The sequence below is a fragment of the Falco peregrinus genome, chromosome 1 (genome assembly GCF_023634155.1).
Source record: "Falco peregrinus isolate bFalPer1 chromosome 1, bFalPer1.pri, whole genome shotgun sequence".
Taxonomy (NCBI): Eukaryota; Metazoa; Chordata; class Aves; order Falconiformes; family Falconidae; genus Falco; species Falco peregrinus.
The window spans coordinates 56,672,541-56,685,672 of NC_073721.1; positions in this window are offsets into that span (position 1 = coordinate 56,672,541).

The window sequence follows — 13,132 nt, forward strand, 5'->3', positions numbered from 1 at the left end:
AAATGCACCACAAAACTTGTTCTACCTGCTTTCTGGGCTGAGATCGGGAAGCGCTGAAGTTTGGACTCGGCTGGTGACAAAATGTTCCTAACACACCCCATGCACAACTCCACCGGGGAAGGTGCCAGAAAGGAGTTCTCTTGGTACTTTTTACATTGCTCGGGTAGGCAACTGAAAGGCACCACAAGACTTGTTCTACCTGCTTTCTGGGCTGAGATGGGGAATCGCTGAATTTTGGACTCGGCTGGTGACAAAATGTTCCAAACACACCCCATGCACAACTCCACCGTGGAAGGTGTCAGAAAGGAGTTCTGTTGGTACTTTTTACATTGCTAGGGTAGGCAGCTGGAAGGCACCACAAAAGTTGTTCTACCTGCTTTCTGGGCTGAGATCGGGAAGCGCTGAATTTTGGACTCGGCTGGTGACAAAATGTTCCAAACACACCCCATGCACAACTCCTCCGGGGAAGGTGCCAGAAAGGAGTTCCGTTGGTAGTTTTTACACTACCGCGGTAGGCAGCTGAAATGCAACACAAAACTTATTCTACCTGCTTCCTGGGCTGAGATGGGGAAGCGCTGAATTTTGGCCTCGGCTGGTGACAAAATGTTCCAAACACACCCCATGCACAACTCCATCGGGGAAGGGGCCAGATACGAGTTCTGTTGCTAGTTTTTACATTACCCCGTTAGGCAGCTGAAAGGCACCACAAGACTTGTTCTACCTGCTTTCTGGGCTGAGATGGGGAATCGCTGAATTTTGGACTCGGCTGGTGACAAAATGTTCCAAACACACCCCATGCACAACTCCACCGGGGAAGGTGCCAGAAAGGAGTTCCGTTGGTAGTTCTTACACTACCCCGGTAGGCAGCTGAAAGGCACCACAAAAGTTGTTCTACCTGCTTTCTGGGCTGAGATGGGGAAGCGCTGAATTTTGGACTCGGCTGGTGACAAAATGTTCCAAACACACCCCATGCACAACTCCACTGGCGAAGGGGCCAGATACGAGTTCTGTGGCTAGTTTTTAGACTACCGCGGTAGGCAGCTGAAATGCATCACAAAAGTTGTTCTACCTGCTTTCTGGGCTCAGTTGGGGAAGCGCTGAATTTTGGACTCGGCTGGTGACAAAATGTTCCAAACACACCCCATGCACAACTCCATCGGGCAAGGTGCCAGAAAGGAGTTCTGTTGGAACTTTTTACATTACTCGGGTAGGCAGCTGAAATGCACCACAGATGTAGTTCATCCTGCTTTCTGGGCTGAGATTGGGAAGCGCTGAATTTTGGCCTCGGCTGGTGACAAAATGTTCCAAACACACCCCATGCACAACTCCACCGGGGAAGGTGCCAGAAACGAGTTCTTTTGGTACTTTTTACATTGCTCCGTTAGGCAGCTGAAAGGCACCACAAGACTTGTTCTACCTGCTTTCTGGGCTGAGATGGGGAAGCGCTGAATTTTGGCCTCGGCTGGTGACAAAATGTTCCAAACACACCCCATGCACAACTCCACTGGCGAAGGGGCCAGATACGAGTTCTGTGGCTAGTTTTTAGACTACCGCGGTAGGCAGCTGAAATGCATCACAAAAGTTGTTCTACCTGCTTTCTGGGCTCAGTTGGGGAAGCGCTGAATTTTGGACTCGGCTGGTGACAAAATGTTCCAAACACACCCCATGCACAACTCCACCGTGGAAGGTGTCAGAAAGGAGTTCTCTTGGTACTTTTTACATTGCTAGGGTAGGCAGCTGGAAGGCACCACAAAAGTTGTTCTACCTGCTTTCTGGGCTGAGATCGGGAAGCGCTGAATTTTGGACTCGGCTGGTGACAAAATGTTCCAAACACACCCCATGCACAACTCCTCCGGGGAAGGTGCCAGAAAGGAGTTCCGTTGGTAGTTTTTACACTACCGCGGTAGGCAGCTGAAATGCAACACAAAACTTATTCTACCTGCTTCCTGGGCTGAGATGGGGAAGCGCTGAATTTTGGCCTCGGCTGGTGACAAAATGTTCCAAACACACCCCATGCACAACTCCACTGGAGAAGGTGCCAGAAAGGAGTTCTGTTGCTAGTTTTTACATTACCCCGTTAGGCAGCTGAAACGCACCACAAAACTTGTTCTACCTGCTTTCTGGGCAGAGATGGGGAAGCGCTGAATTTTGGACTCGGCTGGTGACAAAATGTTCCAAACACACCCCATGCACAACTCCACTGGCGAAGGGGCCAGATACAAGTTCTGTGGCTAGTTTTTAGACTACCCCGGTAGGCAGCTGAAATGCACCACAAAACTTGTTCTACCTGCTTTCTGGGCTGAGATCGGGAAGCGCTGAATTTTGGACTCGGCTGGCGATAAAATGTTCCAAACACACCCCATGCACAACTCCACTGGCGAAGGGGCCAGAAAGGAGTTCTCTCGGTACTTTTTACATTGCTAGGGTAGGCAGCTGGAAGGCACCACAAGACTTGTTCTACCTGCTTTCTGGGCTGAGATGGGGAAGCGCTGAAGTTTGGCCTCGGCTGGTGACAAAATGTTCCATACACACCCCATGAACGACTCCACCGGGGAAGGTGTCAGAAAGGAGTTCCTTTGCTAGTTTTTACACTACCCCGGTAGGCAGCTGAAAGGTACCACAGATGTAGTTCATCCTGCTTTCTGGGGTGAGGTGGGGAAGCGCTGAATTTTGGCCTCGGCTGGTGACAAAATGTTCCAAACACACCCCATGCACAACTCCACCGGGGAAGGTGCCAGAAAGAAGTTCCTTTGCTAGTTTTTACACTACCCCGGTAGGCAGCTGAAAGGTACCACAGATGTAGTTCATCCTGCTTTCTGGGCTGAGATAGGGAAGCGCTGAATTTTGGACTCGGCTGGTGACAAAATGTTCCAAACACACCCCATGCACAACTCCATCAGGGAAGGGGCCAGATACGACTTCTGTTGCTAGTTTATACATTACCCCGGTAGGCAGCTGAAAGGTACCACAGATGTAGTTCATCCTGCTTTCTGGGGTGAGGTTGGGAAGCACTGAATTTTGGCCTCGGCTGGTGACAAAATGTTCCAAACACACCCCATGCACAACTCCACCGGGGAAGGTGCCAGAAAGGAGTTCTCTTGGTACTTTTTACATTGCTCGGGTAGGCAGCTGAAAGGCACCACAAGACTTGTTCTACCTGCTTTTTGGGCTGAGATGGGGAAGCGCTGAATTTTGGACTCGGCTGGTGACAAAATGTTCCAAACACACCCCATGCACAACTCCATTGGGGAAGGTGCCAGAAAGGAGTTCTGTTGCTAGTTTTTACATTACTCGGGTAGGCAGCTGAAAGGCACCACAAGACTTGTTCTACCTGCTTTCTGGGCTGAGATGGGGAAGCGCTGAATTTTGGACTTGGCTGGTGACAAAATGTTCCAAACACACCCAATGCACAACTCCACCGGGGAAGGTGCCAGAAAGGAGTTCCGTTGTAAGTTCTTACACTACCCCGGTAGGCAGCTGAAAGGTACCACAGATGTAGTTCATCCTGCTTTCTGGGGTGAGGTGGGGAAGCGCTGAATTTTGGCCTCGGCTGGTGACAAAATGTTCCAAACACACCCCATGCACAACTCCACCGGGGAAGGTGCCAGAAAGGAGTTCCGTTGTAAGTTCTTCCACTACCCCGGTAGGCAGCTGAAAGGTACCACAGATGTAGTTCATCCTGCTTTCTGGGGTGAGGTGGGGAAGCGCTGAATTTTGGCCTCGGCTGGTGACAAAATGTTCCAAACACACCCCATGCACGACTCCACCGGGGAAGGTGCCAGACAGGAGTTCTCTTGGTACTTTTTACATTGCTTGGGTAGGCAGCTGAAAGGCACCACAAAAGTTGTTCTAGCTGCTTTCTGGGCTGAGATGGGGAAGCGCTGAATTTTGGCCTCGGCTGGTGACAAAATGTTCCAAACACACCCCATGCACAACTCCATCGGGCAAGGTGCCAGAAACGAGTTCTGTTGGAACTTTTTACATTACTTGGGTAGGCAGCTGAAAGGCATTACAAGACTTGTTCTACCTGCTTTCTGGGGTGAGGTGGGGAAGCGCTGAAGTTTGGCCTCGGCTGGTGACAAAATGTTCCAAACACACCCCATGAACGACTCCACCGGGGAAGGTGACAGAAAGGAGTTCCTTTGCTAGTTTTTACACTACCCCGGTAGGCAGCTGAAAGGTACCACAGATGTAGTTCATCCTGCTTTCTGGGGTGAGGTGGGGAAGCGCTGAATTTTGGCCTCGGCTGGTGACAAAATGTTCCAAACACACCCCATGCACAACTCCACCGGGGAAGGTGCCAGAAAGAAGTTCCTTTGCTAGTTTTTACACTACCCCGGTAGGCAGCTGAAAGGTACCACAGATGTAGTTCATCCTGCTTTCTGGGCTGAGATAGGGAAGCGCTGAATTTTGGACTCGGCTGGTGACAAAATGTTCCAAACACACCCCATGCACAACTCCATCAGGGAAGGGGCCAGATACGACTTCTGTTGCTAGTTTATACATTACCCCGGTAGGCAGCTGAAAGGTACCACAGATGTAGTTCATCCTGCTTTCTGGGGTGAGGTTGGGAAGCACTGAATTTTGGCCTCGGCTGGTGACAAAATGTTCCAAACACACCCCATGCACAACTCCACCGGGGAAGGTGCCAGAAAGGAGTTCTCTTGGTACTTTTTACATTGCTCGGGTAGGCAGCTGAAAGGCACCACAAGACTTGTTCTACCTGCTTTTTGGGCTGAGATGGGGAAGCGCTGAATTTTGGACTCGGCTGGTGACAAAATGTTCCAAACACACCCCATGCACAACTCCATTGGGGAAGGTGCCAGAAAGGAGTTCTGTTGCTAGTTTTTACATTACTCGGGTAGGCAGCTGAAAGGCACCACAAGACTTGTTCTACCTGCTTTCTGGGCTGAGATGGGGAAGCGCTGAATTTTGGACTTGGCTGGTGACAAAATGTTCCAAACACACCCAATGCACAACTCCACCGGGGAAGGTGCCAGAAAGGAGTTCCGTTGTAAGTTCTTACACTACCCCGGTAGGCAGCTGAAAGGTACCACAGATGTAGTTCATCCTGCTTTCTGGGGTGAGGTGGGGAAGCGCTGAATTTTGGCCTCGGCTGGTGACAAAATGTTCCAAACACACCCCATGCACAACTCCACCGGGGAAGGTGCCAGAAAGGAGTTCCGTTGTAAGTTCTTCCACTACCCCGGTAGGCAGCTGAAAGGTACCACAGATGTAGTTCATCCTGCTTTCTGGGGTGAGGTGGGGAAGCGCTGAATTTTGGCCTCGGCTGGTGACAAAATGTTCCAAACACACCCCATGCACGACTCCACCGGGGAAGGTGCCAGACAGGAGTTCTCTTGGTACTTTTTACATTGCTTGGGTAGGCAGCTGAAAGGCACCACAAAAGTTGTTCTAGCTGCTTTCTGGGCTGAGATGGGGAAGCGCTGAATTTTGGCCTCGGCTGGTGACAAAATGTTCCAAACACACCCCATGCACAACTCCATCGGGCAAGGTGCCAGAAACGAGTTCTGTTGGAACTTTTTACATTACTTGGGTAGGCAGCTGAAAGGCATTACAAGACTTGTTCTACCTGCTTTCTGGGGTGAGGTGGGGAAGCGCTGAAGTTTGGCCTCGGCTGGTGACAAAATGTTCCAAACACACCCCATGAACGACTCCACCGGGGAAGGTGACAGAAAGGAGTTCCTTTGCTAGTTTTTACACTACCCCGGTAGGCAGCTGAAAGGTACCACAGATGTAGTTCATCCTGCTTTCTGGGGTGAGGTGGGGAAGCGCTGAATTTTGGCCTCGGCTGGTGACAAAATGTTCCAAACACACCCCATGCACAACTCCACCGGGGAAGGTGCCAGAAAGAAGTTCCTTTGCTAGTTTTTACACTACCCCGGTAGGCAGCTGAAAGGTACCACAGATGTAGTTCATCCTGCTTTCTGGGGTGAGGTTGGGAAGCACTGAATTTTGGCCTCGGCTGGTGACAAAATGTTCCAAACACACCCCATGCACAACTCCACCGGGGAAGGTGCCAGAAAGGAGTTCTCTTGGTACTTTTTACATTGCTCTGGTAGGCAGCTGAAAGGCACCACAAGACTTGTTCTACCTGCTTTCTGGGCTGAGATGGGGAAGCGCTGAATTTTGGACTCGGCTGGTGACAAAATGTTCCAAACACACCCCATGCACAACTCCACTGGGGAAGGTGCCAGAAAGGAGTTCTGTTGCTAGTTTTTACATTGCTCGGGTAGGCAGCTGAAAGGCACCACAAGACTTGTTCTACCTGCTTTCTGGGCTGAGATGGGGAAGCGCTGAATTTTGGCCTCGGCTGGTGACAAAATGTTCCAAACACACCCCATGCACAACTCCTCCGGGGAAGGTGCCAGAAAGAAGATCCGTTGGTAGTTTTTACACTACCCCGGTAGGCAGGTGAAAGGGACCACAGATGTAGTTCATCCTGCTTTCTGGGCTGAGATGGGGAAGCGCTGAAGTTTGGCCTAGGCTGGTGACAAAATGTTCCAAACACACCCCATGCACAACTCCACCGGGGAAGGTGCCAGAAAGGAGTTCCGTTGGTAGTTCTTACACTACCCCGGTAGGCAGCTGAAAGGCACCACAAAAGTTGTTCTACCTGCTTTCTGGGCTGAGATGGGGAATCGCTGAATTTTGGACTCGGCTGGTGACAAAATGTTCCAAACACACCCCATGCACAACTCCACTGGCGAAGGGGCCAGATACGAGTTCTGTGGCTAGTTTTTAGACTACCGCGGTAGGCAGCTGAAATGCATCACAAAAGTTGTTCTACCTGCTTTCTGGGCTCAGTTGGGGAAGCGCTGAATTTTGGACTCGGCTGGTGACAAAATGTTCCAAACACACCCCATGCACAACTCCACCGTGGAAGGTGTCAGAAAGGAGTTCTGTTGGTACTTTTTACATTGCTAGGGTAGGCAGCTGGAAGGCACCACAAAAGTTGTTCTACCTGCTTTCTGGGCTGAGATCGGGAAGCGCTGAATTTTGGACTCGGCTGGTGACAAAATGTTCCAAACACACCCCATGCACAACTCCTCCGGGGAAGGTGCCAGAAAGGAGTTCCGTTGGTAGTTTTTACACTACCGCGGTAGGCAGCTGAAATGCAACACAAAACTTATTCTACCTGCTTCCTGGGCTGAGATGGGGAAGCGCTGAATTTTGGCCTCGGCTGGTGACAAAATGTTCCAAACACACCCCATGCACAACTCCATCGGGGAAGGGGCCAGATATGAGTTCTGTTGCTAGTTTTTACATTACCCCGGTAGGCAGCTGAAACGCACCACAAAACTTGTTCTACCTGCTTTCTGGGCTGAGATGGGGAAGCGCTGAATTTTGGACTCGGCTGGTGACAAAATGTTCCAAACACACCCCATGCACAACTCCATCGGGCAAGGTGACAGAAATGAGTTCTTTTGGTATTTTTTACATTGCTCCGTTAGGCAGCTGAAAGGCACCACAAGACTTGTTCTACCTGCTTTCTGGGCTGAGATGGGGAAGCGCTGAATTTTGGACTCGGCTGGTGACAAAATGTTCCAAACACACCCCATGCACAACTCCTCCGGGGAAGGTACCAGAAAGAAGATCCATTGGTAGTTTTTACACTACCCCGGTAGGCAGCTGAAATGCACCACAAAACTTGTTCTACCTGCTTTCTGGGCTGAGATGGGAAAGCGCTGAAGTTTGGACTCGGCTGGTGACAAAATGTTCCTAACACACCCCATGCACAACTCCACTGGGGAAGGTGCCAGAAAGGAGTTCTGTTGAAATTTTTTACATTAGTCGGGTAGGCAGCTGAAAGGCACCACAAGACTTGTTCTACCTGCTTTCTGGGCTGAGATGGGGAAGCGCTGAATTTTGGACTCGGCTGGTGACAAAATGTTCCAAACACACCCCATGCACAACTCCATCGGGAAACGTGCCAGACAGGAGTTCTCTTGGTAGTTTTTACACTACCGCGGTAGGCAGCTGAAAGGTACCACAGAAGTTGTTTTACCTGCTTTCTGGGCTGAGATGGGGAAGCGCTGAATTTTGGACTCGGCTGGTGACAAAATGTTCCAAACACACCCCATGCACAACTCCACTGGGGAAGGTGACAGAAACGAGTTCTTTTGGTATTTTTTACATTGCTCCGTTAGGCAGCTGAAAGGCACCACAAGACTTGTTCTACCTGCTTTCTGGGCTGAGATGGGGAAGCGCTGAATTTTGGCCTCGGCTGGTGACAAAATGTTCCAAACACACCCCATGCACAACTCCATCGGGGAAGGTGCCAGAAAGGAGTTCTGTTGCTATTTTTTACATTACCCCGGTAGGCAGCTGAAAGGCACCACAAAACTTGATCTACCTGCTTTCTGGGGTGAGGTGGGGAAGCGCTGAAGTTTGGCCTCGGCTGGTGACAAAATGTTCCATACACACCCCATGAACGACTCCACCGGGGAAGGTGTCAGAAAGGAGTTCCTTTGCTAGTTTTTACACTACCCCGGTAGGCAGCTGAAAGGTACCACAGATGTAGTTCATCCTGCTTTCTGGGGTGAGGTGGGGAAGCGCTGAATTTTGGCCTCGGCTGGTGACAAAATGTTCCAAACACACCCCATGCACAACTCCACCGGGGAAGGTGCCAGAAAGAAGTTCCTTTGCTAGTTTTTACACTACCCCGGTAGGCAGCTGAAAGGTACCACAGATGTAGTTCATCCTGCTTTCTGGGCTGAGATAGGGAAGCACTGAATTTTGGACTCGGCTGGTGACAAAATGTTCCAAACACACCCCATGCACAACTCCATCAGGGAAGGGGCCAGACACGACTTCTGTTGCTAGTTTATACATTACCCCGGTAGGCAGCTGAAAGGTACCACAGATGTAGTTCATCCTGCTTTCTGGGGTGAGGTTGGGAAGCACTGAATTTTGGCCTCGGCTGGTGACAAAATGTTCCAAACACACCCCATGCACAACTCCACCGGGGAAGGTGCCAGAAAGGAGTTCTCTTGGTACTTTTTACATTGCTCGGGTAGGCAGCTGAAAGGCACCACAAGACTTGTTCTACCTGCTTTTTGGGCTGAGATGGGGAAGCGCTGAATTTTGGACTCGGCTGGTGACAAAATGTTCCAAACACACCCCATGCACAACTCCATTGGGGAAGGTGCCAGAAAGGAGTTCTGCTGCTAGTTTTTACATTACTCGGGTAGGCAGCTGAAAGGCACCACAAGACTTGTTCTACCTGCTTTCTGGGCTGAGATGGGGAAGCGCTGAATTTTGGACTTGGCTGGTGACAAAATGTTCCAAACACACCCAATGCACAACTCCACCGGGGAAGGTGCCAGAAAGGAGTTCCGTTGTAAGTTCTTACACTACCCCGGTAGGCAGCTGAAAGGTACCACAGATGTAGTTCATCCTGCTTTCTGGGGTGAGGTGGGGAAGCGCTGAATTTTGGCCTCGGCTGGTGACAAAATGTTCCAAACACACCCCATGCACAACTCCACCGGGGAAGGTGCCAGAAAGGAGTTCCGTTGTAAGTTCTTCCACTACCCCGGTAGGCAGCTGAAAGGTACCACAGATGTAGTTCATCCTGCTTTCTGGGGTGAGGTGGGGAAGCGCTGAAGTTTGGCCTCGGCTGGTGACAAAATGTTCCAAACACACCCCATGCACGACTCCACCGGGGAAGGTGCCAGACAGGAGTTCTCTTGGTACTTTTTACATTGCTTGGGTAGGCAGCTGAAAGGCACCACAAAAGTTGTTCTAGCTGCTTTCTGGGCTGAGATGGGGAAGCGCTGAATTTTGGCCTCGGCTGGTGACAAAATGTTCCAAACACACCCCATGCACAACTCCATCGGGCAAGGTGCCAGAAAGGAGTTCTGTTGGAACTTTTTACATTACTTGGGTAGGCAGCTGAAAGGCACCACAAGACTTGTTCTACCTGCTTTCTGGGGTGAGGTGGGGAAGCGCTGAAGTTTGGCCTCGGCTGGTGACAAAATGTTCCAAACACACCCCATGAACGACTCCACCGGGGAAGGTGTCAGAAAGGAGTTCCTTTGCTAGTTTTTACACTACCCCGGTAGGCAGCTGAAAGGTACCACAGATGTAGTTCATCCTGCTTTCTGGGGTGAGGTGGGGAAGCGCTGAATTTTGGCCTCGGCTGGTGACAAAATGTTCCAAACACACCCCATGCACAACTCCACCGGGGAAGGTGCCAGAAAGAAGTTCCTTTGCTAGTTTTTACACTACCCCAGTAGGCAGCTGAAAGGTACCACAGATGTAGTTCATCCTGCTTTCTGGGGTGAGGTTGGGAAGCACTGAATTTTGGCCTCGGCTGGTGACAAAATGTTCCAAACACACCCCATGCACAACTCCACCGGGGAAGGTGCCAGAAAGGAGTTCTCTTGGTACTTTTTACATTGCTCGGGTAGGCAGCTGAAAGGCACCACAAGACTTGTTCTACCTGCTTTCTGGGCTGAGATGGGGAAGCGCTGAATTTTGGACTCGGCTGGTGACAAAATGTTCCAAACACACCCCATGCACAACTCCACTGGGGAAGGAGCCAGAAAGGAGTTCTGTTGCTAGTTTTTACATTACTCGGGTAGGCAGCTGAAAGGCACCACAAGACTTGTTCTACCTGCTTTCTGGGCTGAGATGGGGAAGCGCTGAATTTTGGACTTGGCTGGTGACAAAATGTTCCAAACACACCCAATGCACAACTCCACCGGGGAAGGTGCCAGAAAGGAGTTCCGTTGTAAGTTCTTACACTACCCCGGTAGGCAGCTGAAAGGTACCACAGATGTAGTTCATCCTGCTTTCTGGGGTGAGGTGGGGAAGCGCTGAAGTTTGGCCTCGGCTGGTGACAAAATGTTCCAAACACACCCCATGCACAACTCCATCGGGCAAGGTGCCAGAAAGGAGTTCTGTTGGAACTTTTTACATTACTTGGGTAGGCAGCTGAAAGGCACCACAAGACTTGTTCTACCTGCTTTCTGGGCTGAGATGGGGAAGCGCTGAATTTTGGACTCGGCTGGTGACAAAATGTTCCAAACACACCCCATGCACAACTCCATCGGGGAAGGTGCCAGAAAGGAGTTCTGTTGCTAGTTTTTACATTACCCCGGTAGGCAGCTGAAAGGCACCACAAAACTTGATCTACCTGCTTTCTGGGGTGAGGTGGGGAAGCGCTGAAGTTTGGCCTCAGCTGGTGACAAAATGTTCCAAACACACCCCATGAACGACTCCACCGGGGAAGGTGTCAGAAAGGAGTTCCTTTGCTAGTTTTTACACTACCCCGGTAGGCAGCTGAAAGGCACCACAGATGTAGTTCATCCTGCTTTCTGGGGTGAGGTGGGGAAGCGCTGAATTTTGGCCTCGGCTGGTGACAAAATGTTCCAAACACACCCCATGCACAACTCCACCGGGGAAGGTGCCAGAAAGAAGTTCCTTTGCTAGTTTTTACACTACCCCGGTAGGCAGCTGAAAGGTACCACAGATGTAGTTCATCCTGCTTTCTGGGGTGAGGTTGGGAAGCACTGAATTTTGGCCTCGGCTGGTGACAAAATGTTCCAAACACACCCCATGCACAACTCCACCGGGGAAGGTGCCAGAAAGGAGTTCTCTTGGTACTTTTTACATTGCTCGGGTAGGCAGCTGAAAGGCACCACAAGACTTGTTCTACCTGCTTTCTGGGCTGAGATGGGGAAGCGCTGAATTTTGGACTCGGCTGGTGACAAAATGTTCCAAACACACCCCATGCACAACTCCACTGGGGAAGGTGCCAGAAAGGAGTTCTGTTGCTAGTTTTTACATTACTCGGGTAGGCAGCTGAAAGGCACCACAAGACTTGTTCTACCTGCTTTCTGGGCTGAGATGGGGAAGCGCTGAATTTTGGACTTGGCTGGTGACAAAATGTTCCAAACACACCCCATGCACGACTCCACCGGGGAAGGTGCCAGAAAGGAGTTCTCTTGGTACTTTTTACATTGCTCGGGTAGGCAGCTGAAAGGCACCACAAGACTTGTTCTACCTGCTTTCTGGGCTGAGATGGGGAAGCGCTGAATTTTGGACTCGGCTGGTGACAAAATGTTCCAAACACACCCCATGCACAACTCCACTGGGGAAGGTGCCAGAAAGGAGTTCTGTTGCTAGTTTTTACATTACTCGGGTAGGCAGCTGAAAGGCACCACAAGACTTGTTCTACCTGCTTTCTGGGCTGAGATGGGGAAGCGCTGAATTTTGGACTTGGCTGGTGACAAAATGTTCCAAACACACCCAATGCACAACTCCACCGGGGAAGGTGCAAGAAAGGAGTTCCGTTGTAAGTTCTTACACTACCCCGGTAGGCAGCTGAAAGGTACCACAGATGTAGTTCATCCTGCTTTCTGGGGTGAGGTGGGGAAGCGCTGAATTTTGGCCTCGGCTGGTGACAAAATGTTCCAAACACACCCCATGCACAACTCCACCGGGGAAGGTGCCAGAAAGGAGTTCCGTTGTAAGTTCTTCCACTACCCCGGTAGGCAGCTGAAAGGTACCACAGATGTAGTTCATCCTGCTTTCTGGGGTGAGGTGGGGAAGCGCTGAAGTTTGGCCTCGGCTGGTGACAAAATGTTCCAAACACACCCCATGCACGACTCCACCGGGGAAGGTGCCAGACAGGAGTTCTCTTGGTACTTTTTACATTGCTTGGGTAGGCAGCTGAAAGGCACCACAAAAGTTGTTCTAGCTGCTTTCTGGGCTGAGATGGGGAAGCGCTGAATTTTGGCCTCGGCTGGTGACAAAATGTTCCAAACACACCCCATGCACAACTCCATCGGGCAAGGTGCCAGAAAGGAGTTCTGTTGGAACTTTTTACATTACTTGGGTAGGCAGCTGAAAGGCACCACAAGACTTGTTCTACCTGCTTTCTGGGCTGAGATGGGGAAGCGCTGAATTTTGGACTCGGCTGGTGACAAAATGTTCCAAACACACCCCATGCACAACTCCATCGGGGAAGGTGCCAGAAAGGAGTTCTGTTGCTAGTTTTTACATTACCCCGGTAGGCAGCTGAAAGGCACCACAAAACTTGATCTACCTGCTTTCTGGGGTGAGGTGGGGAAGCGCTGAAGTTTGGCCTCGGCTGGTGACAAAA